We start from the raw sequence: 23,141 nt of genomic DNA, 5'->3' as shown, positions 1-23,141 counted from the left end.
AATTCATTCTGAGCGGATCCTTTTCCTTTTACATTAATTGTAAGTCGACAGGCGTCGTCTATCTAATTAAATGTGACTGTCCCAAATTGTATGTAGGGAAAACCATACAGGAGTTGAGAAGACGGATTTCTAGACATCTTAGCAGCGTCAATACTGCAGAAGATACGACTCTATCTAGTATAGACACGTAAGATCACAACATCATGGAAATGCCTTGGGTTTAAAATTCTGGAGTATTAGTAAAATAAGACCAGGCCCTAGACAAGGCAATATTGACAAAAGGTTGCAACAAGAAGAGACGAGATGTATCTATCGTCTTAATAGCTTATCACCACATGGACTTAATGAAGTTGCGTCAAAACCTTTTTCTTTTTATTCTGGTTGTATTTTCAGAAGAAAGATTATACAGTCTTATACTCTATATAAAAATGGTAACTATTTTACACTGGTAGCATTTTGGGATGAAAATATTGATTTACCATATACAATTGAGGAATAAAGGGTGATATTGGCAAAAAACTGGTAAGGCTACTTTCACACTCGCGTTTTGGGCGGATCCGTCATGGATCTGCAAAAACGGATCCGTTACAATAATACAACCGCATGCATCCATCATAAACGGATCTGTTTGTATTATCTGTAGCATAGCCAAGACGGATCCGTCATGAACTCCAGTGAAAGTCAATGGGAGACGGATCCGTTTTCTATTGTGCCAGAGAAAATGGATCCGTCCCCTTTGACTTACATTGTGTGTCAGGACGGATCCGTTTGACTCCACTTCGTCAAGCAGACAGTAAAACGCTGCAGGCAGTGTTTTGGTGTCCGCATCCAGAGCGGAATGGAGACTTATCGGAGGCAAACTGATGCATTCTGAGTGGATCCTTTTCCTTTTTCATTAATTGTCAGTTGATAGGCGTCGTCTATATAATTAAATGTGACTGTCCCACTGGTAGCATTTTGGGATAAAAATATTGATTTACCATATACAATTGAGGAATAAAGAGTGATAGTGGCAAGAAAAAACCTGGTAACAATAAGACAAAAATAAAATAAAAATAGCAATAAAACAAGAAAGCATATAGTCCAATGGCCTATCTATATATATATTCCCCCCTCCTCTCCCCCTTTTTGTTACCCTATAAAATAAGAATACTGTAAGAATATTACATCTAGAAGACGTGATAAGTATGCTATATTTACATGTAATTAGCGAAAGAATCGCTAATAATAAATATAAACAAAGAGAGTACATATAGTTACAGTTTTAAATAGCTATTAGCAACAAAAGTGTAACAAGTTCATCACTATTCATCGCATGCAGGGTAAGCAGACGCTTGCGCAGTAAACTGGACCCTGCGATAAGTGAGACTAAGTCCTCACACATGCGCCAAATACGAAGACATAGCAAAAGGTCTGGAGAGCACGATATTGACTCAAGAAGGGGATGAGAGGGGAGTATGTTACCGGAGGAGAGGTAAGGGGCTGTGTCGTTACCCCATCCTATCAGTGATGGAGTATCTTCACCACACGGGTCATATACATAAGCTAAACAAGGCCATTGACGATACAATAAACTGACGTAATTATACAAGTACTTATAGAGGGCTGTCTTCTAGTATACACTGCCCGGTTCCCCTGAGGACACCGTTTTTTCCAGCGAAACATGTCGGGAGGCAGCGTAAGGTTTTAGTGAAACAGAGCACAGTTAGGCAGTAAAGATAAGAAATAAACTTGAGATAGGTAGTAGATTATTGAAGTGGGGCACTCTCTATAAGTAAAGGGATCTTTTATTAAACATAATATGCAATAAAATTTGCAATAACTTTCACAGTAAAATCGACAATATTGTAAAATTTAGCAGAGGATAAATAGTAAGTACTAGTGGTGAAATTAGAAAATGGACTAAAATATAGACAGTAAAATCAACATAAATAGGATCCCAATATATGAATATTAAAAACAATAAGTTCGGATATTCGATAATAATCGAAAAACAATATTATTCACTGGTGGTAAGTCAATGCGTTTTTCCAATGCAGAATATTAATATTATGAAATAATCACTTGTTGCCGATTATAATGATCGACTTGTGGTCAGTCCGCTGTCATACAGAAATAGATTTTCAATGCGAAATATTAGTGGTGTAAATAATCGCTTGCTGCCGAATATAATAATCGACTTATGGCCAATCCTTTAGTGCACATAAATAATTGTAGTCAAAATCGCAAGCGTATATAGCCTTGAACAGTCTATGTAGAGGATCTCCACCCCACTGTAGTGCGACATTATTCTATATTTATTTGAGATAGGTAGTGCTGGAGTCTGCGCACAAACACTAGTGCAACAGATCTTGTATGGCTGCTGAGACATTAGGCAGCAGACACAAGCATTTATATATATATATATATATATATATATATAAAAAGAAAAATGTGTGGCAGCACCAATTTATACCAAAGAGAGAAAATAGGGTGCTAGGTCCAGGGAATTCACTGCTTACCCTTGTATTTAGACGAAAACGGACAGCAACTCCAATATTGGAGTTGCTGTCCGTTTTCGTCTATATATATATATATATATATATACTGCCAATACTGTGTCTCCCACTGAGTGTTTTAACCATTACCTCTATATTCAAAGGATGATTCTAGAAAATGGAATTGAATAAAGGTTAAGTTTTAAACTTGTTAGCGAGTGACAAAATAGGGCGACATTTAGTCTGTTACGACTATATAATAAATAGGATATATTGAATACGCCCATCACTTGCTAAGTGGGTCATTTTCTATTTATGTATGCACAGGTGTTCAGGGCCGCCATCAGGGGGGTACAGCCAATACCCCAGTAAGGGGCCCAGACCCTAAGGGGGGCCCAGCCAGTTCCAAAAAAAAAAAAAAAATTTATATATTTTTTAAAATATTTTTTTCCCCCCTCCCATTTGTCAGTGACTTGAGTTGAACTTATAGCATCACTAGAGGGGGGCAATTGATTATTCCTTGCTAGTGATGTCCGGTTCATGAACGAATCATTCATTTGAATCGATTCAGTTCACTGAACCGGAGGAGTCGATTCCTCTGACTGAGCGGATCCGAGTGAAACAGCTCAGTCTGACCTAGAACACAATAGCAGAGCCGCTGGCAGCAGGGAGGGGAGGAGTGTAATCTGATCCTAGAGTGGAAGCTGCTTCTGCCAGCCCCTCCCCGCCCACCAACCAATCAGAGCTGAGGAAAGGCAAGCACTAGCAGCTCTGAGTCTGAGTCACTGACACAAGTACAGGGAGTCTAAGAATCGAATGAGTCACAGGTTAAAAGAATCTAAAGATCCGACTGCAAGCAGCGTTTTGGTGTCCGCCTCCAGAGCGGAATGGAGGCGGAACGGAGCCAAACGGATGCATTCTAAACGGATCCTTATCCATTCTGAATGCATTGGGGCAAAACTGATCTGTTTGGGGCCGCTTGTGAGATCCCTGAAACAGCAGTGTGAAAGTAGCCTATGCCGCATACTGAGCTAAGTTATTTCAAAGGCTCCAAATTATTTATTTTCACATTGATCCTTATGTTGTCTACTTGGCTTGGCAGCTCTATGTTGTGTGGTCTTCGCTCGGGGGTAAAATGCAAAGCTGTTTTCTGGATTATCCCACAGGGCCAGGATCCTCCATCACTTATTGTTATTAACCCCTCCCTTGCCAGCCCACCCAGCTCTATTTAGCTTTGTGTTCTGCTTTGAAAAAAAAATGTTTAGGCCATGAAGGGGTTAATTAAGTGTTGGAGGGGGTGGGGGTGTTATTGTGCATATTGTGCTTTGGATCCATTTAACAAGTTTGACCAGTTGGGTTTGAGAGTGGTTGAGTGTCATCCACAGATCCCCCATAAAAGTGTCATCCACAGATCCCCCATAACAGTGTTCGTCATCCACAGATCCCCCATAACAGTGTGTCATCCACAGATCCCCCATAACAGTGTGTCATCCACAGATCCCCCATAACAGTGTGTCATCCACAGATCCCCCATAACAGTGTGTCATCCACAGATCCCCCATAACAGTGTGTCATCCACAGATCCCCCATAACAGTGTGTCATCCACAGATCCACCATAACAGTGTGTCATCCACAGATCCCCCATAACAGTGTTCGCCATCCACAGATCCCCCATAACAGTGTTCGCCATCCACAGATCCCCCATAACAGTGTTCGCCATCCACAGATCCCCCATAACAGTGTGTCATCCACAGATCCTCCATAAAACTGTGTCATCCACAGATCTCCCATAACAGTGTGTCATCCACAGATCCCTCATAACAGTGTGTCATCCACAGATCCCCCATAACAGTGTGTCATCCACAGATCCCCCATAACAGTGTGTCATCCACAGATCCCCCATAACAGTGTGTCATCCACAGATCCCCCATAACACTGTGTCATCCACAGATCTCCCATAACACTGTGTCATCCACAGATCTCCCATAACAGTGTTCGTCATCCACAGATCCCCCATAACAGTGTGTCATCCACAGATCCCCCATAACAGTGTGTCATCCACAGATCCCCCATAACAGTGTGTCATCCACAGATCCCCCATAACAGTGTGTCATCCACAGATCCCCCATAACAGTGTGTCATCCACAGATCCCCCATAACAGTGTGTCATCCACAGATCCCCCATAACAGTGTTCGTCATCCACAGATCCCCCATAACAGTGTTCGTCATCCACAGATCCCCCATAACAGTGTCGTCATCCACAGATCCCCCATAACAGTGTGTCATCCACAGATCCCCCATAACAGTGTTCATCCACAGATCCCCCATAACAGTGTGTCATCCACAGATCCCCCATAACAGTGTGTCATCCACAGATCCCCATAACAGTGTTGTCATCCACAGATCCCCCATAACAGTGTGTCATCCACAGATCCCCCATAACAGTGTGTCATCCACAGATCCCCATAACAGTGTCGTCATCCACAGATTCCCCATAACAGTGTGTCATCCACAGATCCCCATAACATGTTCGTCATCCACAGATTCCTCATAACAGTGTGTCATCCACAGATCCTCCCATAACACGTGTGTCATCCACAGATCTCCCATAACAGTGTGTCATCCACAGATCCCCCATAACAGTGTGTCATCCACAGATCCCCCATAACAGTGTGTCATCCACAGATCCCCCATAACAGTGTGTCATCCACAGATCCCCCATAACAGTGTGTCATCCACAGATCCCCCATAACAGTGTGTCATCCACAGATCCCCCATAACAGTGTGTCATCCACAGATCCCCCATAACAGTGTGTCATCCACAGATCCCCCATAACAGTGTGTCATCCACAGATCTCCCATAACACTGTGTCATCCACAGATCTCCCATAACAGTGTGTCATCCACAGATCTCCCATAACAGTGTCGTCATCCACAGATCCCCCATAACAGTGTGTCATCCACAGATCTCCCATAACACTGTGTCATCCACAGATCTCCCATAACAGTGTCGTCATCCACAGATCCCCCATAACAGTGTGTCATCCACAGATCCCCCATAACAGTGTGTCATCCACAGATCCCCCATAACAGTGTGTCATCCACAGATCCCCCCCAACAGTGTGTCATCCACAGATCCCCCATAACAGTGTGTCATCCACAGATCCCCCATAACAGTGTGTCATCCACAGATCCCCCATAACAGTGTGTCATCCACAGATCCCCCATTACAGTGTTCGTCATCCACAGATCCCCCATAACAGTGTGTCATCCACAGATCCCCCATAAACAGTGTGTCATCCACAGATCCCCATAACAGTGTGTCATCCACAGATCCCCCATAACAGTGTGTCATCCACAGATCCCCCATAACAGTGTGTCATCCACAGATCCCCCATAACAGTGTGTCATCCACAGATCCCCCATAACAGTGTTCGTCATCCACAGATCCCCCATTACAGTGTTCGTCATCCACAGATCCCCCATACAGTGTTCGTCATCCACAGATCCCCCATAACAGTGTGTCATCCACAGATCCCCCATAACAGTGTGTCATCCACAGATCCCCATAAACAGTGTGTCATCCACAGATCCCCATAACAGTGTGTCATCCACAGATCCCCCATAACAGTGTGTCATCCACAGATCCCCCATAACAGTGTGTCATCCACAGATCCCCCATAACAGTGTGTCATCCACAGATCCCCCATAACAGTGTTCGTCATCCACAGATCCCCCATTACAGTGTTCGTCATCCACAGATCCCCCATAACAGTGTGTCATCCACAGATCCCCCATAAAACTGTGTCATCCACAGATCCCCATAACAGTGTGTCATCCACAGATCCCCCATAACAGTGTATCATCCACAGATCCCCCATAACAGTGTTCGTCATCCACAGATCCCCCATAACAGTGTGTCATCCACAGATCCCTCATAACAGTGTGTCATCCACAGTACCCCATAACAGTGTGTCATCCACAGATCCCCCATAACAGTGTCATCCACAGATCCCCATAACAGTGTTCGTCATCCACAGATTCCTCATAACAGTGTGTCATCCACAGATCCACATAACAGTGTGTCATCCACAGATCCCCCATAACAGTGTGTCATCCACAGATCCCCCATAACAGTGTGTCATCCACAGATCCCCCATAACAGTGTTCGTCATCCACAGATCCCCCATTACAGTGTTCGTCATCCACAGATCCCCCATAACAGTGTGTCATCCACAGATCCCCCATAACAGTGTGTCATCCACAGATCCCCCATAAAACTGTGTCATCCACAGATCCCCATAACAGTGTGTCATCCACAGATCCCCCATAACAGTGTATCATCCACAGATCCCCCATAACAGTGTGTCATCCACAGATCCCCCATAACAGTGTGTCATCCACAGATCTCTCATAACAGTGTTCGTCATCCACAGATCCCCCATAACAGTGTGTCATCCACAGATCCCCCATAACAGTGTGTCATCCACAGTACCCCATAACAGTGTGTCATCCACAGATCCCCCATAACAGTGTCATCCACAGATCCCCCATAACAGTGTCATCCACAGATCCCCATAACAGTGTTCGTTATCCACAGATTCCCCCCATAACAGTGTGTCATCCACAGATTCCCCCATAACAGTGTGTCATCCACAGATTCCCCCCATAACAGTGTGTCATCCACAGATTCCCCCATAACAGTGTGTCATCCACAGATTCCCCCCATAACAGTGTGTCATCCACAGATCCCCCTCCATAACAGTGTCATCCACAGATCCCCCTCCATAACAGTGTCATCCACAGATCCCCCTCCATAACAGTGTCATCCACAGATCCCCCTCCATAACAGTGTCATCCACAGATCCCCCTCCATCAGGCCCGTCGCTAACAGACAGGCAAAACAAGCAATTGCTTGGGGCCCCGAGCTGGCCCGGGGCCCCAAGCAGAGCCGATGCTTGTTTTGCTTCCTTTAAGGCTGCAGCCGCCTGAGCGCTCTATAGAGAGCCTCAGGCGGCTGCAGCACTCCTGGTCCGAGGGCCCGGCCAGGATAGGGGCCCGCAGCAGCTGTGCTAAAGAGCTATTTTTCTTCACCTATTTCATGTCCCCTCGTCATGTGACCTATTCCTCCCAGGAGCCCATACATTAGAGGCTTTTTTTTAGTTGGAGGCTAAAAGACCTTTCATGATGTCATGACCACGTGATCCTGCGTGGGCGGAGTCAGTCTCCTGGGCTGGCTGTTCAGCGGGAGGAGGTAAAGGACCTGTGATGATGTCAAGACCATGTGATCCTGTGTGGGAGGAGTCAGGCTCACAGGCTGTGCAACTGGAGGAGGTAAAGGACCTGTGATGCTGTCGCTACCCTGTGATGCTGTATGGGCGAAGTCAAGTGGGATTCCCTAGGTAAAGTCTGTGACCAGGGCCCCACCTATGTTGCAGATCTACAACTTTCAGAATTTCTTGCCCACCAAAGACTGCCAGGACATGCTCAGAAATTTAGCAGCAGCCTCAGAGCCACAGGTTGGAAAATATTGGTCTACAGAATTATTTATATATCTTAACTTGAACAAGAAATAGTTCATTTGGCTTCATTTGTGTCATCCTCTAGACTCAAACTTGCTTGTCCAAAATATTTTCTTTCCTTCTTGGTCTATAGTTTCTGAGTTTCTTTGTGAATGTACACTACTTGAAATATATCAAATTCCCTTTTGTCCTCTTAGTGAAATTGGCACCTCCTAACCTCCAATGGCATCAGGGATCCAACAACTTTTATATTTTAAAAGGTTGTCAATTATCCTATTAGGGTATCCTAGATTGGTCCTAGAAGGGGCCTATGTTTTGGCTGTTCATTAATTAGCACAACTGTGTGTGTCCTCCTGCCCCTTACCTCATCCTAGTGGTGGTCCCAGCCCTTCTGTACCTTGGTGCCTCCATTACAGCACCTGTGTTACAGTGTGTCAACACACAGAGAGCCCTGCATACAACCTGCTGACTGTCTCCATCTAACATAAGCTTTTCCAGGGTGAGATCCACCTGAAGCTGCTCTGTTCTTTCATTCAGCCAGATGTTCTCTGTGATTTCTGGGATCTGTCTACAGTACTCTGTGAGAGTCTGTCCCTGTGTGTGTGTCTCTCCGTGTGTGTGTGTGTCTGTGTCTCTCCGTGCGTGTGTGTGTGTCTGTGTCTCTCCGTGTGTGTGTGTCTGTGTCTCTCCGTGTGTGTGTGTGTCTGTGTCTCTCCGTGTGTGTGTGTGTGTGTCTGTGTCTCTCCGTGTGTGTGTCTGTGTCTCTCCGTGTGTGTGTGTCTGTGTCTCTCCGTGTGTGTGTGTCTGTGTCTCTCCGTGTGTGTGTGTGTCTATGTCTCTCCGTGTGTGTGTGTCTGTGTCTCTCCGTGTGTGTGTGTCTGTGTCTCTCCGTGTGTGTGTCTGTGTCTCTCCGTGTGTGTGTCTGTGTCTGTGTCTCTCCGTGTGTGTGTCTGTGTCTCTCCGTGTGTGTGTGTGTGTCTGTGTCTCTCCGTGTGTGTGTGTGTGTCTGTGTCTCTCCGTGTGTGTGTGTGTGTCTGTGTCTCTCCGTGTGTGTGTGTGTGTGTCTCTCCGTGTGTGTGTGTGTGTCTGTGTCTCTCCGTGTGTGTGTGTGTGTCTGTGTCTCTCCGTGTGTGTGTGTGTGTGTCTGTGTCTCTCCGTGTGTGTGTGTGTGTGTGTCTGTGTCTCTCCGTGTGTGTGTGTTGTCTGTGTCTCTCCGTGTGTGTGTCTGTGTCTCTCCGTGTGTGTGTCTGTGTCTCTCCGTGTGTGTGTGTGTCTGTGTCTCTCCGTGTGTGTGTGTGTCTGTGTCTCTCCGTGTGTGTGTGTGTCTGTGTCTCTCCGTGTGTGTGTGTGTCTGTGTCTCTCCGTGTGTGTGTGTGTCTGTGTCTCTCCGTGTGTGTGTGTGTCTGTGTCTCTCCGTGTGTGTGTGTGTCTGTGTCTCTCCGTGTGTGTGTGTGTCTGTGTCTCTCCGTGTGTGTGTGTGTCTGTCAACTACTACTTTCCCTTTAGGTGCAGGAATGAGGTGTGTTTTTTACAACAGCTATCTACTACTAATGTCCTTTAGGACTCATTTATACCTTTTAATCCTGCACCTACCAATTCATAAAACGTAACTTTTAATAATTTGAAATAATAATTTTTTAATAGTGCCACATCAACGATTTGTGATTTAAAATTCCCAGTATCACTGGCCTTATAGTACCACTTGAGGCATGCTGCCAGTACAATTGGCTGGCTTCATATGCCCGTTAATAACTTGGGACACACATTTCCTTCACAGGCTGCGCGCTTGCCTGTTTTTCTGACGGCTGTATGTCCCAGAATTTATTATTATGTGCTAGGGCCAATGTGATTGCTGATCTAAAATTGGAGCTACACGCTGCCCCCCGACATGTTTCGCCGTATCACGGCGTCCTCAGGGGTTAGGGCAGTGTATGAGCGTGTCCGCTTTCCTTGTGGCTTATATGACCTTTGTTTGTGACGTAATTCTGTACGTCTTCATGGGGGCGTGTTGGATAGCTCTGCTGGGCTGCTGATTGGATGTGTTTAGGGGCTCGACTCTGTGACGTACTCGCCTCGTTCCCTGACACTTCTTGTGTACAGTTATCGCCGATCCTATTGGTGCGAGTCATCATCCGGTGTCGCGCTTGTTGATGATGTAAGGGCTCTCGCCGCTCTCACGCTACTGCGCATGTGTTAGTACTTTGTTCGCGATCCGGATTCTCCATTGCGCATGCCTACGGACTTCGGCTTCTGCAGGTTCGCTGCACCTCAGTTCTTCAGGTAGTTTGTACCCATACCAATTTCCTTAGTTACCTTATTTTCTACCCATAGGACCTTCATACAGCAGTGATGATGGCTATTTACCAGCAGGTTTCCCCCAAGTTTATTATTATATGTCTTCTACATATACACTGTATTTACATACTTTACTAGGGATTCATTTCTGGAAATGTGGATGAACTTAATTCCAAGTTTTTCTTGAGATATATAAAATAGGGCCATACTATATACATATCTTCTTCACTATCACTAGTTCATTAGAGACTAACTCCTTTGATTTTCCCTATAATTTTTTTTAAATATCAGTTTTCTATATTTGCCATCTTTTTAGTACGAAATACTTTTCCTTTAATAGTTTAATTGGATCTTGCTCATTTTCCACTACTTCCATGGAATTGTCCCTAGTCAATTTTTCTTTTTTCACTATCTTTCCTTTAAAGATGCTGTTATTTTTTGGTCTTGCCACTGTCTAGCTGCTCTTTCATCATTAATTATTGCTTGAACTGTTTGTATAATAGTATATTCTTGTTTTATTTTGTATTTTTATTTTTTCTGTTCCCAGGAGAAGTTGCCACTGTCTGGCTGTTTTTTCATCATTAATTATTACTTAATCTATTTATATCAGTGATATTTTCTTGTTTTATTTTTATTTCTTTTATTTCTTCTGTTCACAGATGCGGTTGATATTTATAGGAAGGACGAGTACGTAAATCCCTCATTTAGGCCATTTGGGGAGAGACTATTCAGTAAGTATATCCATTTCGTTTCCTCTTGTTGGAGTTTTCTGTCTATATCCCCTTTCCGTGGGCCTATTTTCATCTTCATTACTCCCCAAAATTTGATTGTATTGCAACCTTTATGCTTCTCTCTCATGTGTCTCGCTAAGCTGGTATCCTCTCCTGTACTGATACTGCTTATGTGTTTTGATATTCGCCGTCTCAGTTCCTGGATGGTTTTTCCAACATATAATTTTGGACACTCGCATCTGATGATATACACTACTCCCTTTGTCTTGCAATTGATGTAGTCCCTGACTTCATAACTTTTTCCATCTACTGGGTTTTTGAATGTTTTGGTAACTTCCATCTTACTACAAAAGACACAGTCCCCACATGGATATGATCCATTGTGGGTCAGCCAAGTGGTTTTTTTACCTGCCCCTTGGGGTTGGTAATGGCTGTGGACTAGTTTTTCTTTCAAGTTCTGTCCTCTTCTGTATGTTATGGCAGGGTATTTTGGTATCACTCGTTGTAAATCTACATCTGTTTGCAGTATGTGCCAGTGTCTTTTTAGAATCTGTTGTATAGCTCTATGTTCAGTATCGTATGTTCCTATACATCGTATAATTTTCGCTCCCTCTTTTGTTTTTTTATCTATCAATAGGTCAAGCCTCTTTGTCTTCCTGGCCCTGTTGTAGGCCCGATGTAAACATTTTTTGGAATAGCCTCTCTCATAAAAGCGTGAGTATAGAATGTTACACTCTTTTTGGAATGCTTCCTCGGTGGAACAGTTCCGCCTGGCCCTGAGATACTGTCCCACCGGGATTCCTTTCTTAAGGGGGTCGGGATGGAAGCTCTGCCAATGTAGCAGATTGTTTGTTGATGTTAGTTTACGATGTATTTCTGTTTGGATTCTGCCGTCAGGTTGCAGGTTTATTCTCAGATCCAGGAAATTCAATGTGCTCCTGTGTATTTCGGCTGTAAACTTCATGCCTACTTGGTTGTCATTTAAGTGGCATACAAACTCATGAAATTGTGCTTCTGTGGCATCCCAAAAAATTAGAATATCGTCAATATAACGACCCCAAAATAATATGTGCTGTGTGTACCTCTCCATTGTGTCAGTGAATACTATACGATCTTCCCACCACCCTAAAAATAAATTTGCATAACTTGGTGCACAAATCGTGCCCATAGCAGTTCCGGTGACCTGTAAATAATATTTTCCATTAAATAGAAAATAATTGTGCTCCAACAAAAACTTTAATAGTGAAATAACAAAATTATTATGTTCGTGGTATTGTGTTCCCTTTGAATTTAAATAATATTGAATAGCCTGTATGCCTAAATGATGTTGGATGCTTGTATACAGTGCCTCAACATCAAGGCTGGCTACTAGTGTGTGTGAATTTACCTGGATTTCCTGCAACCTGACGACAGTATCCTTAGTATCCCTAAGGTACGAAGGTAGGGTTTTAACAAATGGGGAGATGATCTGTTCCACATAATCACTTATGCTCTCACAGAGGCTTTGATTACCTGAGACGATAGGTCTCCCTGGAATCGGTTCTCTTTGCTTATGGACTTTTGGGATGGCATAAAAGGTTGCTCTAGTAGGTCGCGGCCTGTACATAACTTTGTACTCTTCCTTTGTTAGTAAATTGCAATCCTTGGCATTTTTTAGTAGTTTCTTTAGCTCTAATACATATTTCTCAGTGGGGTCAGACTGTAATTCCCTATATGTATTTTTATCATTGAGAAGATCCATTACCATTTGCTCATAATCATTCCTTTCTAGCAGTACTATATTTCCTCCTTTATCCGAAGGTTTTATTACCAGATTCTCATTTTCTATTAGATCTTTCATAGCTGTCTGCTCTTCCAAGCTCAGATTACTATGCTTGTTCCTCTTGGGAGCTTTCATTTTTTGTAAGTCTCTGGTCACCACATCAACAAATGTTTGAATGTTTGCATATTTCCCAAAAGGAGGGGTGAATCTGGACTTAGGGGTTAGGGTACTAAATGGTGGACAAGGGGCTAAAATTTCACCTTCTCCTTCCCTTAGCAGACACTCAAGTGTCTCAACTGCTTCTCTCTCACGTCTCTGAATGTTGATTTCTACCTGTTCCCTAGAGTTGAATTCTTTATGTAATGCTAGTTTCCTAGCGAATAGGTTGATGTCCTTTACCCACAGGAAGCAGTTGAAGTGTGGTGCAGGGGTGAAGGAGAGGCCTTTGTGTATAAGGCTATTATGCTCCGCAGTCAGATTTATCTTTGTTTTATTAATTATCTGCATTGCCCCATTTTTGTTACTTGGATTCGTTATTGGGCTACAATCAGGATGGCTTCCTGTTACTTGCGGTTTTTGGATATTTACATCTTTTGATTGTAGCCCCACTTCTCCCTGTCTCGTAATCCCATCCCCTGTCCTAAAAAACCCCCCTGTATTCCATTTTGGGGCTGTAGTGCAACATTTGTTGGTATAGATGATGAAGGCAAGAACGGAAATTGTGAACATTGAGAGTACTGTGCTTGTGTGTTCTGGCCTGATTCTTGGCTTGTAACCCATGTTATATTCCCAGCTGAACTTGGGTTTATATTTGTGGTGGAACCCTTTTGTGGGTATCTTTTTTGTGGATATGTCGGTTTGTTTTTGGGTCTACGTTTGGTCTTGACTGTAGTTTGTATATTATTACTTTCTACTTCAGAGAAATCAGATTCCGATATATCCGTGTATTCTCTCCAATTCTCTTTTGGCCTAGCTGGAAAACGCCCCCCTTGTTTTCTGAAGTATATATTACCTGTGTCGAAATCTTTTTTGTCTCTGTTATATTTCCTATGCTTTCGCTCCTTGATTTCCCCCTGTAGACTCTCTACGTTTCTTTGTAATTTTTGTTCGTACTCCACAAACTCTGGTTTGGTTTTAGATGTTTGGATCTCCTGAATTTCTTTTTGCAATTGTGTTGTAATTTTTGCCAAGGATTTTCGTTCGTACTCGAGAAGGTACGCTTGCATGCGCAGCGAGTTTTCTGTAAGGAGTATTTCCCACCCCTTAATAAACTCCAAGTCTTCCTGGTGTGAATTTGGGGTTATGTTTATTCTCATTCCCCTGTAAACTATTTGTTGTTGGATGTATGTTTCTAGGCTGGCAGTTTCCCATACACCTCGTATGTATCGTTTGTAAGTTTTGTTAATTTCTTTAAAGGCCTGTTCTACGTCCAAACAATCCACAGGTAGGCTTTCTGTGGAAAATACTCGACTTGCCTCAGCCAAGAACGTTTGTGTAGTTGCGGGGTTTGAGAGGAATCCTGCCATTTGCCCACTATACACCTAACAGGGTGTACTTATGTCCCTCCTATAAATTATCTCCCTATGGTATTGGGAAATAACTGGGATTTTGACCCTTTATTTGAATTTCAACTACTACTTTCCCTTTAGGTGCAGGAATGAGGTGTGTTTTTTACAACAGCTATCTACTACTAATGTCCTTTAGGACTCATTTATACCTTTTAATCCTGCACCTACCAATTCATAAAACGTAACTTTTAATAATTTGAAATAATAATTTTTTAATAGTGCCACATCAACGATTTGTGATTTAAAATTCCCAGTATCACTGGCCTTATAGTACCACTTGAGGCATGCTGCCAGTACAATTGGCTGGCTTCATATGCCCGTTAATAACTTGGGACACACATTTCCTTCACAGGCTGCGCGCTTGCCTGTTTTTCTGACGGCTGTATGTCCCAGAATTTATTATTATGTGCTAGGGCCAATGTGATTGCTGATCTAAAATTGGAGCTACACGCTGCCCCCCGACATGTTTCGCCGTATCACGGCGTCCTCAGGGGTTAGGGCAGTGTATGAGCGTGTCCGCTGGGAATATAACATGGGTTACAAGCCAAGAATCAGGCCAGAACACACAAGCACAGTACTCTCAATGTTCACAATTTCCGTTCTTGCCTTCATCATCTATACCAACAAATGTTGCACTACAGCCCCAAAATGGAATACAGGGGGGTTTTTTAGGACAGGGGATGGGATTACGAGACAGGGAGAAGTGGGGCTACAATCAAAAGATGTAAATATCCAAAAACCGCAAGTAACAGGAAGCCATCCTGATTGTAGCCCAATAACGAATCCAAGTAACAAAAATGGGGCAATGCAGATAATTAATAAAACAAAGATAAATCTGACTGCGGAGCATAATAGCCTTATACACAAAGGCCTCTCCTTCACCCCTGCACCACACTTCAACTGCTTCCTGTGGGTAAAGGACATCAACCTATTCGCTAGGAAACTAGCATTACATAAAGAATTCAACTCTAGGGAACAGGTAGAAATCAACATTCAGAGACGTGAGAGAGAAGCAGTTGAGACACTTGAGTGTCTGCTAAGGGAAGGAGAAGGTGAAATTTTAGCCCCTTGTCCACCATTTAGTACCCTAACCCCTAAGTCCAGATTCACCCCTCCTTTTGGGAAATATGCAAACATTCAAACATTTGTTGATGTGGTGACCAGAGACTTACAAAAAATGAAAGCTCCCAAGAGGAACAAGCATAGTAATCTGAGCTTGGAAGAGCAGACAGCTATGAAAGATCTAATAGAAAATGAGAATCTGGTAATAAAACCTTCGGATAAAGGAGGAAATATAGTACTGCTAGAAAGGAATGATTATGAGCAAATGGTAATGGATCTTCTCAATGATAAAAATACATATAGGGAATTACAGTCTGACCCCACTGAGAAATATGTATTAGAGCTAAAGAAACTACTAAAAAATGCCAAGGATTGCAATTTACTAACAAAGGAAGAGTACAAAGTTATGTACAGGCCGCGACCTACTAGAGCAACCTTTTATGCCATCCCAAAAGTCCATAAGCAAAGAGAACCGATTCCAGGGAGACCTATCGTCTCAGGTAATCAAAGCCTCTGTGAGAGCATAAGTGATTATGTGGAACAGATCATCTCCCCATTTGTTAAAACCCTACCTTCGTACCTTAGGGATACTAAGGATACTGTCGTCAGGTTGCAGGAAATCCAGGTAAATTCACACACACTAGTAGCCAGCCTTGATGTTGAGGCACTGTATACAAGCATCCAACATCATTTAGGCATACAGGCTATTCAATATTATTTAAATTCAAAGGGAACACAATACCACGAACATAATAATTTTGTTATTTCACTATTAAAGTTTTTGTTGGAGCACAATTATTTTCTATTTAATGGAAAATATTATTTACAGGTCACCGGAACTGCTATGGGCACGATTTGTGCACCAAGTTATGCAAATTTATTTTTAGGGTGGTGGGAAGATCGTATAGTATTCACTGACACAATGGAGAGGTACACACAGCACATATTATTTTGGGGTCGTTATATTGACGATATTCTAATTTTTTGGGATGCCACAGAAGCACAATTTCATGAGTTTGTATGCCACTTAAATGACAACCAAGTAGGCATGAAGTTTACAGCCGAAATACACAGGAGCACATTGAATTTCCTGGATCTGAGAATAAACCTGCAACCTGACGGCAGAATCCAAACAGAAATACATCGTAAACTAACATCAACAAACAATCTGCTACATTGGCAGAGCTTCCATCCCGACCCCCTTAAGAAAGGAATCCCGGTGGGACAGTATCTCAGGGCCAGGCGGAACTGTTCCACCGAGGAAGCATTCCAAAAAGAGTGTAACATTCTATACTCACGCTTTTATGAGAGAGGCTATTCCAAAAAATGTTTACATCGGGCCTACAACAGGGCCAGGAAGACAAAGAGGCTTGACCTATTGATAGATAAAAAAACAAAAGAGGGAGCGAAAATTATACGATGTATAGGAACATACGATACTGAACATAGAGCTATACAACAGATTCTAAAAAGACACTGGCACATACTGCAAACAGATGTAGATTTACAACGAGTGATACCAAAATACCCTGCCATAACATACAGAAGAGGACAGAACTTGAAAGAAAAACTAGTCCACAGCCATTACCAACCCCAAGGGGCAGGTAAAAAAACCACTTGGCTGACCCACAATGGATCATATCCATGTGGGGACTGTGTCTTTTGTAGTAAGATGGAAGTTACCAAAACATTCAAAAACCCAGTAGATGGAAAAAGTTATGAAGTCAGGGACTACATCAATTGCAAGACAAAGGGAGTAGTGTATATCATCAGATGCGAGTGTCCAAAATTATATGTTGGAAAAACCATCCAGGAACTGAGACGGCGAATATCAAAACACATAAGCAGTATCAGTACAGGAGAGGATACCAGCTTAGCGAGACACATGAGAGAGAAGCATAAAGGTTGCAATACAATCAAATTTTGGGGAGTAATGAAGATGAAAATAGGCCCACGGAAAGGGGATATAGACAGAAAACTCCAACAAGAGGAAACGAAATGGATATACTTACTGAATAGTCTCTCCCCAAATGGCCTAAATGAGGGATTTACGTACTCGTCCTTCCTATAAATATCAACCGCATCTGTGAACAGAAGAAATAAAAGAAATAAAAATAAAACAAGAAAATATCACTGATATAAATAGATTAAGTAATAATTAATGATGAAAAAACAGCCAGACAGTGGCAACTTCTCCTGGGAACAGAAAAAATAAAAATACAAAATAAAACAAGAATATACTATTATACAAACAGTTCAAGCAATAATTAATGATGAAAGAGCAGCTAGACAGTGGCAAGACCAAAAAATAACAGCATCTTTAAAGGAAAGATAGTGAAAAAAGAAAAATTGACTAGGGACAATTCCATGGAAGTAGTGGAAAATGAGCAAGATCCAATTAAACTATTAAAGGAAAAGTATTTCGTACTAAAAAGATGGCAAATATAGAAAACTGATATTTAAAAAAAATTATAGGGAAAATCAAAGGAGTTAGTCTCTAATGAACTAGTGATAGTGAAGAAGATATGTATATAGTATGGCCCTATTTTATATATCTCAAGAAAAACTTGGAATTAAGTTCATCCACATTTCCAGAAATGAATCCCTAGTAAAGTATGTAAATACAGTGTATATGTAGAAGACATATAATAATAAACTTGGGGGAAACCTGCTGGTAAATAGCCATCATCACTGCTGTATGAAGGTCCTATGGGTAGAAAATAAGGTAACTAAGGAAATTGGTATGGGTACAAACTACCTGAAGAACTGAGGTGCAGCGAACCTGCAGAAGCCGAAGTCCGTAGGCATGCGCAATGGAGAATCCGGATCGCGAACAAAGTACTAACACATGCGCAGTAGCGTGAGAGCGGCGAGAGCCCTTACATCATCAACAAGCGCGACACCGGATGATGACTCGCACCAATAGGATCGGCGATAACTGTACACAAGAAGTGTCAGGGAACGAGGCGAGTACGTCACAGAGTCGAGCCCCTAAACACATCCAATCAGCAGCCCAGCAGAGCTATCCAACACGCCCCCATGAAGACGTACAGAATTACGTCACAAACAAAGGTCATATAAGCCACAAGGAAAGCGGACACGCTCATACACTGCCCTAACCCCTGAGGACGCCGTGATACGGCGAAACATGTCGGGGGGCAGCGTGTAGCTCCAATTTTAGATCAGCAATCACATTGGCCCTAGCACATAATAATAAATTCTGGGACATACAGCCGTCAGAAAAACAGGCAAGCGCGCAGCCTGTGAAGGAAATGTGTGTCCCAAGTTATTAACGGGCATATGAAGCCAGCCAATTGTACTGGCAGCATGCCTCAAGTGGTACTATAAGGCCAGTGATACTGGGAATTTTAAATCACAAATCGTTGATGTGGCACTATTAAAAAATTATTATTTCAAATTATTAAAAGTTACGTTTTATGAATTGGTAGGTGCAGGATTAAAAGGTATAAATGAGTCCTAAAGGATGTGTGTGTCTGTGTCTCTCCGTGTGTGTGTGTGTGTGTCTGTGTCTCTCCGTGTGTGTGTGTGTGTCTGTCTCTCTGTCCCTGTCTGTCACCATCCCCATGCCCACAGTGCTCCTATGTCTTGACGCAGCTGCATCAAGACATTCTGTGCGGGGCAAGAAGAAAAGGAGGAGGCAGCGCCACCAGCATGGAGTCCGTGGGAGAGACATAGGGAAGTGTGTTGAGCAAACTTGTGTTTTAAGTTCGGCGTCTAAAGTTCGGGTTCGGATTATCAAAGTATCCCGTTATGGATTCCGCTACCACGGACCATAACGGAATTTAGAATCCATAACGGGATAATTCGATAACCTGAACCCGAACTTTAGACGCCGAACTTAAAACACAAGTTCGCTCAACACTAATAGGGAGGCACACTAAGGACGTAGGTAACACTACCACATTTTCAGCACTAGTGTTATCTGTAGTTTTACATAGGACTGCAGGAGTCCTGGTTACCTCCCGAGTTCCTCCTCTGCTGTGCTGACTGCTGCTCTGTAGCGTGGCCGAGCTCTTCTCCTCTACCTCCTGGCTGTCACTCAGTCCGGCGGGGTACCGCGCGGTACAGGAACAGGGGATTCAGTTTCCTGTTCCCGGCCGGACTGACAGGAAGTGTACACGGAGTGAGTGCTCACTTCCTTTTAGTCCGGCCGTGGCCGGGAACAGGAAACTGAATCTCCTGACCTGTACCAAGCGGTTCCCGGCCGGACTGAGTGACAGCCAGGAGGTAGAGGAGGAGAGCTCGGTAGAGGAGGTAGAGAAGCACACATGGGGTAGTGGAATAAGAAGGGAGGGTGGAGTAAAAACCACACGGGGAGGGGAATGCACTTTTTTAATGTATATTGGATTGTATGGTACAGTGGTGTTTTTTGCAAATGCTCATTTGTTGAAAATGTTCAAATTTCATGCACATTAAATGCAACAGCAGTATTTGCACTGTAAACCTCCTTTTTTAGTTATATAAAGTGTGGGTGAACTTAAACTGTATGGCTATACTGTGGTTCCTGTAGGCTTTGCGTGCGTAAGGTGGGGAGGGCGTGGAGGGGGGGCCTCCATGTCTATTTTGCTTGGGGCCCCCAAATTCCTTTAAACGGCCCTGCCCTCCATAACACTGTAACAGTAAACCTTGTGCTTTTAAGGTGTTTTTTCTTAAATGTGCCAGGGGAAGATTGCTAGGGCAGATTAGAACAGGAGTCTACCTTGCCGTGGTAGCAGGCTTCATATTATTTGGTCAAAAATTAATTCCTTACTGAAATCGCTGATTACCACTTTTTACTGTCTTTGTAGTTGTAAAAAAATAATGAAATTGGGGGTAGGTCCTTGGGGGTGGAGGGGAGGTGGAGTCAGGACGAATTCTGAAGGTTAGGAGGGGGGGCCCAGGCCTTGAGCTGTGTAAGGGGCCTCAAAATTTCTGATGGCAGCCCTGCAGGTGTGGCACTGGTTTTTGAAGAAAGAGCCTTGTTTTTACTCATCCTGTGCAAACTCTTTACTATGGAGGTCTTCTGGAAGTTGTAGACATTTTTGGAAACAACAAAATACAGAAATAAATCAAACGTAGGGATGTTAAATGGGTTTTCCACTGTGGAAAATCTTTTTGTTAGCATGCTTTCTCAACAAGTTGATCCTATTGCTGGGACCCTCAGAGATCAGTAGTAATCTGTGAAGGAACCTTACAAGAGAACCCTCTCAAGTGAAATTAAATGGGCAAAACTAATCTCAGCCATTAATGTTGGAATACCTGTTATATGCGGCAGCCCGAGGTGGCTGGTGTTACAGAAACATCCGTACGAGTTGTGCTACATGATTTCCTTAACTCCCAGAGAAGTGAATGGGAGATACATAAACAACCAGCAGAACCTGGAACCCAAGCCACCGCTGGCTGCTGCATATGGCAGGTATTTAAAGTTCAGGCATCAATGAGGATATCCTTTTATTCATTATGTTGTCCAGGGACCAGGCTAAGGGTACAGTGACAGCTGTCACAGCCAGGATCGCAGGGGGCATTGCAGTGTAGCAGTGATCCCATATGAATGGGGTCGCAGTGCGAGTTGTAGGAGTACCACAACTGCAACCTGTGAATTGCAAAAAATCCAGCAGAGCTGGATTTTTTGCGATTCAGAGGTCACGGTTGTGGCACACATGTGAATCTCGCTGCGATCCCATTCATATGGGATCATCACTACACTGCATGTCCCTGCGATCCTTGCCATGACCAGTGTCTCCATGTAGCCCTGCCCTAAAACTGGCCATACACAACAGCTATCCATCCCACCCCCACCAATACAGAACACATATGGCTCACTAGTTTTCTGCGAGTTGTGTGTTACTGTGGAGGAGGCTGAATGATGTGTCTCATCACATGCCCCTCCACCCGCACCCCTTTTATGGACAGGAGCATTGTCAAAAATCAATGGTTGTGATTTCACTAATATAGAACATGGTGCAAATGGTTATCTACCGTACTTTACGGGCTATAAGACCCACTTTCCCCCCCAAAAGTGAGGGGTACGTCTTATAGTCTGAATTCTTATGGCTGCTTCCATTAGGGAAGCAGTCATCATCATGTGGGAGGCGCAGGGAGCAGTTAGGGAAGCGCTGCGCTGGCTCTCCTCACCCTGGTCTTCTTCTGAACTCTGCACTGCCATGACAGTGTACAGCATCAGGATGTAGTGCATGTAGGCGCGCATTATGACCTGACGTTGTGCAATGTCAGGTCACAGTGCAGTGTGGGCCGGAGGAAGACCAGGGAGTGGTGAGTGGCAGCACCGTCCTGAGCAAGCGAGGTAAGTTTATTTATTTTTTATCTGATCTGAGGTCTGTTCCGAGACTGATGGAGGCTTGGAGAAGGGGGGCTGATCTGAGGCTGATGGAGATTGGGGGTCGGATCTGAAGCTGATGGAGCTTGGGGGTCTGATGTTGGGGTCTGATGAAGAATGGGGATCTGGGGTCTGGTCTGGTCTTTTTTGCAGGTGGATCACGTGGTGTTTGGTTTCCTCCTGAAACCTGACAACCCCATTAATGCTACAAAGCAGAATAAAAACCACCTTCATTTCTGAAGCTGCTCCTTACTTTCTTTTATAACTGTTAGGCCCCATGTCCATTTTGCAGTCCGCATATTGCAGATTGGAAAAATACAGATGTGGTCCGTGTGCTGTCCACATTTTCCTTGCAGACCCATTTTTTGGGTATGTGGTCCGCATTTTTGGGAATGGACATATGGATGCAGAAAGCACACTGCAAAAAGATAGAACATGTTCTATACTTGTCCACAAAATGCGGACGCAACACGGATCCGTATTTGCAGATCTGCAATCTACAGACTGCAAAACGGATACAGTTGTGTGCATGGGGCCTTATTGTGTTTACACTGTGAAAACCTCAAGAAATACTGCATCCAGGAAAGGAGCAGGCGTGATCTGTCTAGACTAGACATCTACCTAGAACTCGTTTATCCATCTCTCTTCCCTAGAATTCATTTCTTCTGCTAGTTAAAAAAAAAAAAAAAACTGACAAAGAAAATACACCACTAAACATAACACGATGCCAGCCTTGAAGAACCAGAATATAGAGATGCTACTAAATACTGTATATAAAACATAATAAGCAACCATTAGACTCACCTTCTCAGGCTTAGCGTCCCCTCAGGCAATGCACATCCTGCAGCAAACAGCAGTCGGATCTTTTCACAGCTCCCGCTCTCATCAGATTACCATTTCCAATATTAGGATTCAACCTGCGCTCCAGAATTCACATTGCGTCATCACTGAGCTCCTGGAGATGGCGGCAGTGCTGCAAGACCCAGCTGTGACACAACTGCATGCTGCACACTGCTACATTCAAACACTAGCAGTCTCCTACCACCCACACAGCTCTGCTAGGTCACACTGCACATGCCCAGCATCCTCACAGGGGCATTCTGGGTGGATAGTCTCTCTGTACCCTGGCAGATGCAAACAATTACATTCTCCAAGACTTCAAATCCCAGCATGCTCTCTGCTGGAGGCAGTTCATACAGCTGCAGAGAGATAAACGGAAGTGCATGGTTCAATAAACTGATGAGAAATTTGAAACTGTAAGGCCTAGTTCACACAGTCAGTATTTTCATCCTATAATTTGCCCACTGGCCCCTGGTATTGCTCATACGGCACAGGTAGGTGAGTGTTAAGTCCCGAGCTACTTGAGAAACCTTGGTGCGGTGCTC

The 23,141-nt window shown here is 43.6% G+C and overlaps 1 protein-coding gene across 1 annotated transcript in view; it reads right to left on the bottom strand.

Annotated features, from left to right (window-relative positions):
• The window catches only part of LOC122942343 (claudin-12-like), a 35,627-nt gene extending 12,838 nt beyond the window's left edge, over positions 1-22,789 (bottom strand). Inside the window, exon 1 of the mRNA XM_044299902.1 lies at positions 22,561-22,789. The gene's annotated coding sequence lies outside the window, so the exon portion shown is untranslated. The remainder of the gene's footprint in view (positions 1-22,560) is intronic.
• Between the last annotated feature and the right edge of the window lie 352 nt (positions 22,790-23,141).

This window comes from Bufo gargarizans, chromosome 6, assembly GCF_014858855.1.
Source record: "Bufo gargarizans isolate SCDJY-AF-19 chromosome 6, ASM1485885v1, whole genome shotgun sequence".
NCBI lineage: Eukaryota > Metazoa > Chordata > Amphibia > Anura > Bufonidae > Bufo > Bufo gargarizans.
This window is presented reverse-complemented; position numbering and strand designations above follow the sequence as displayed.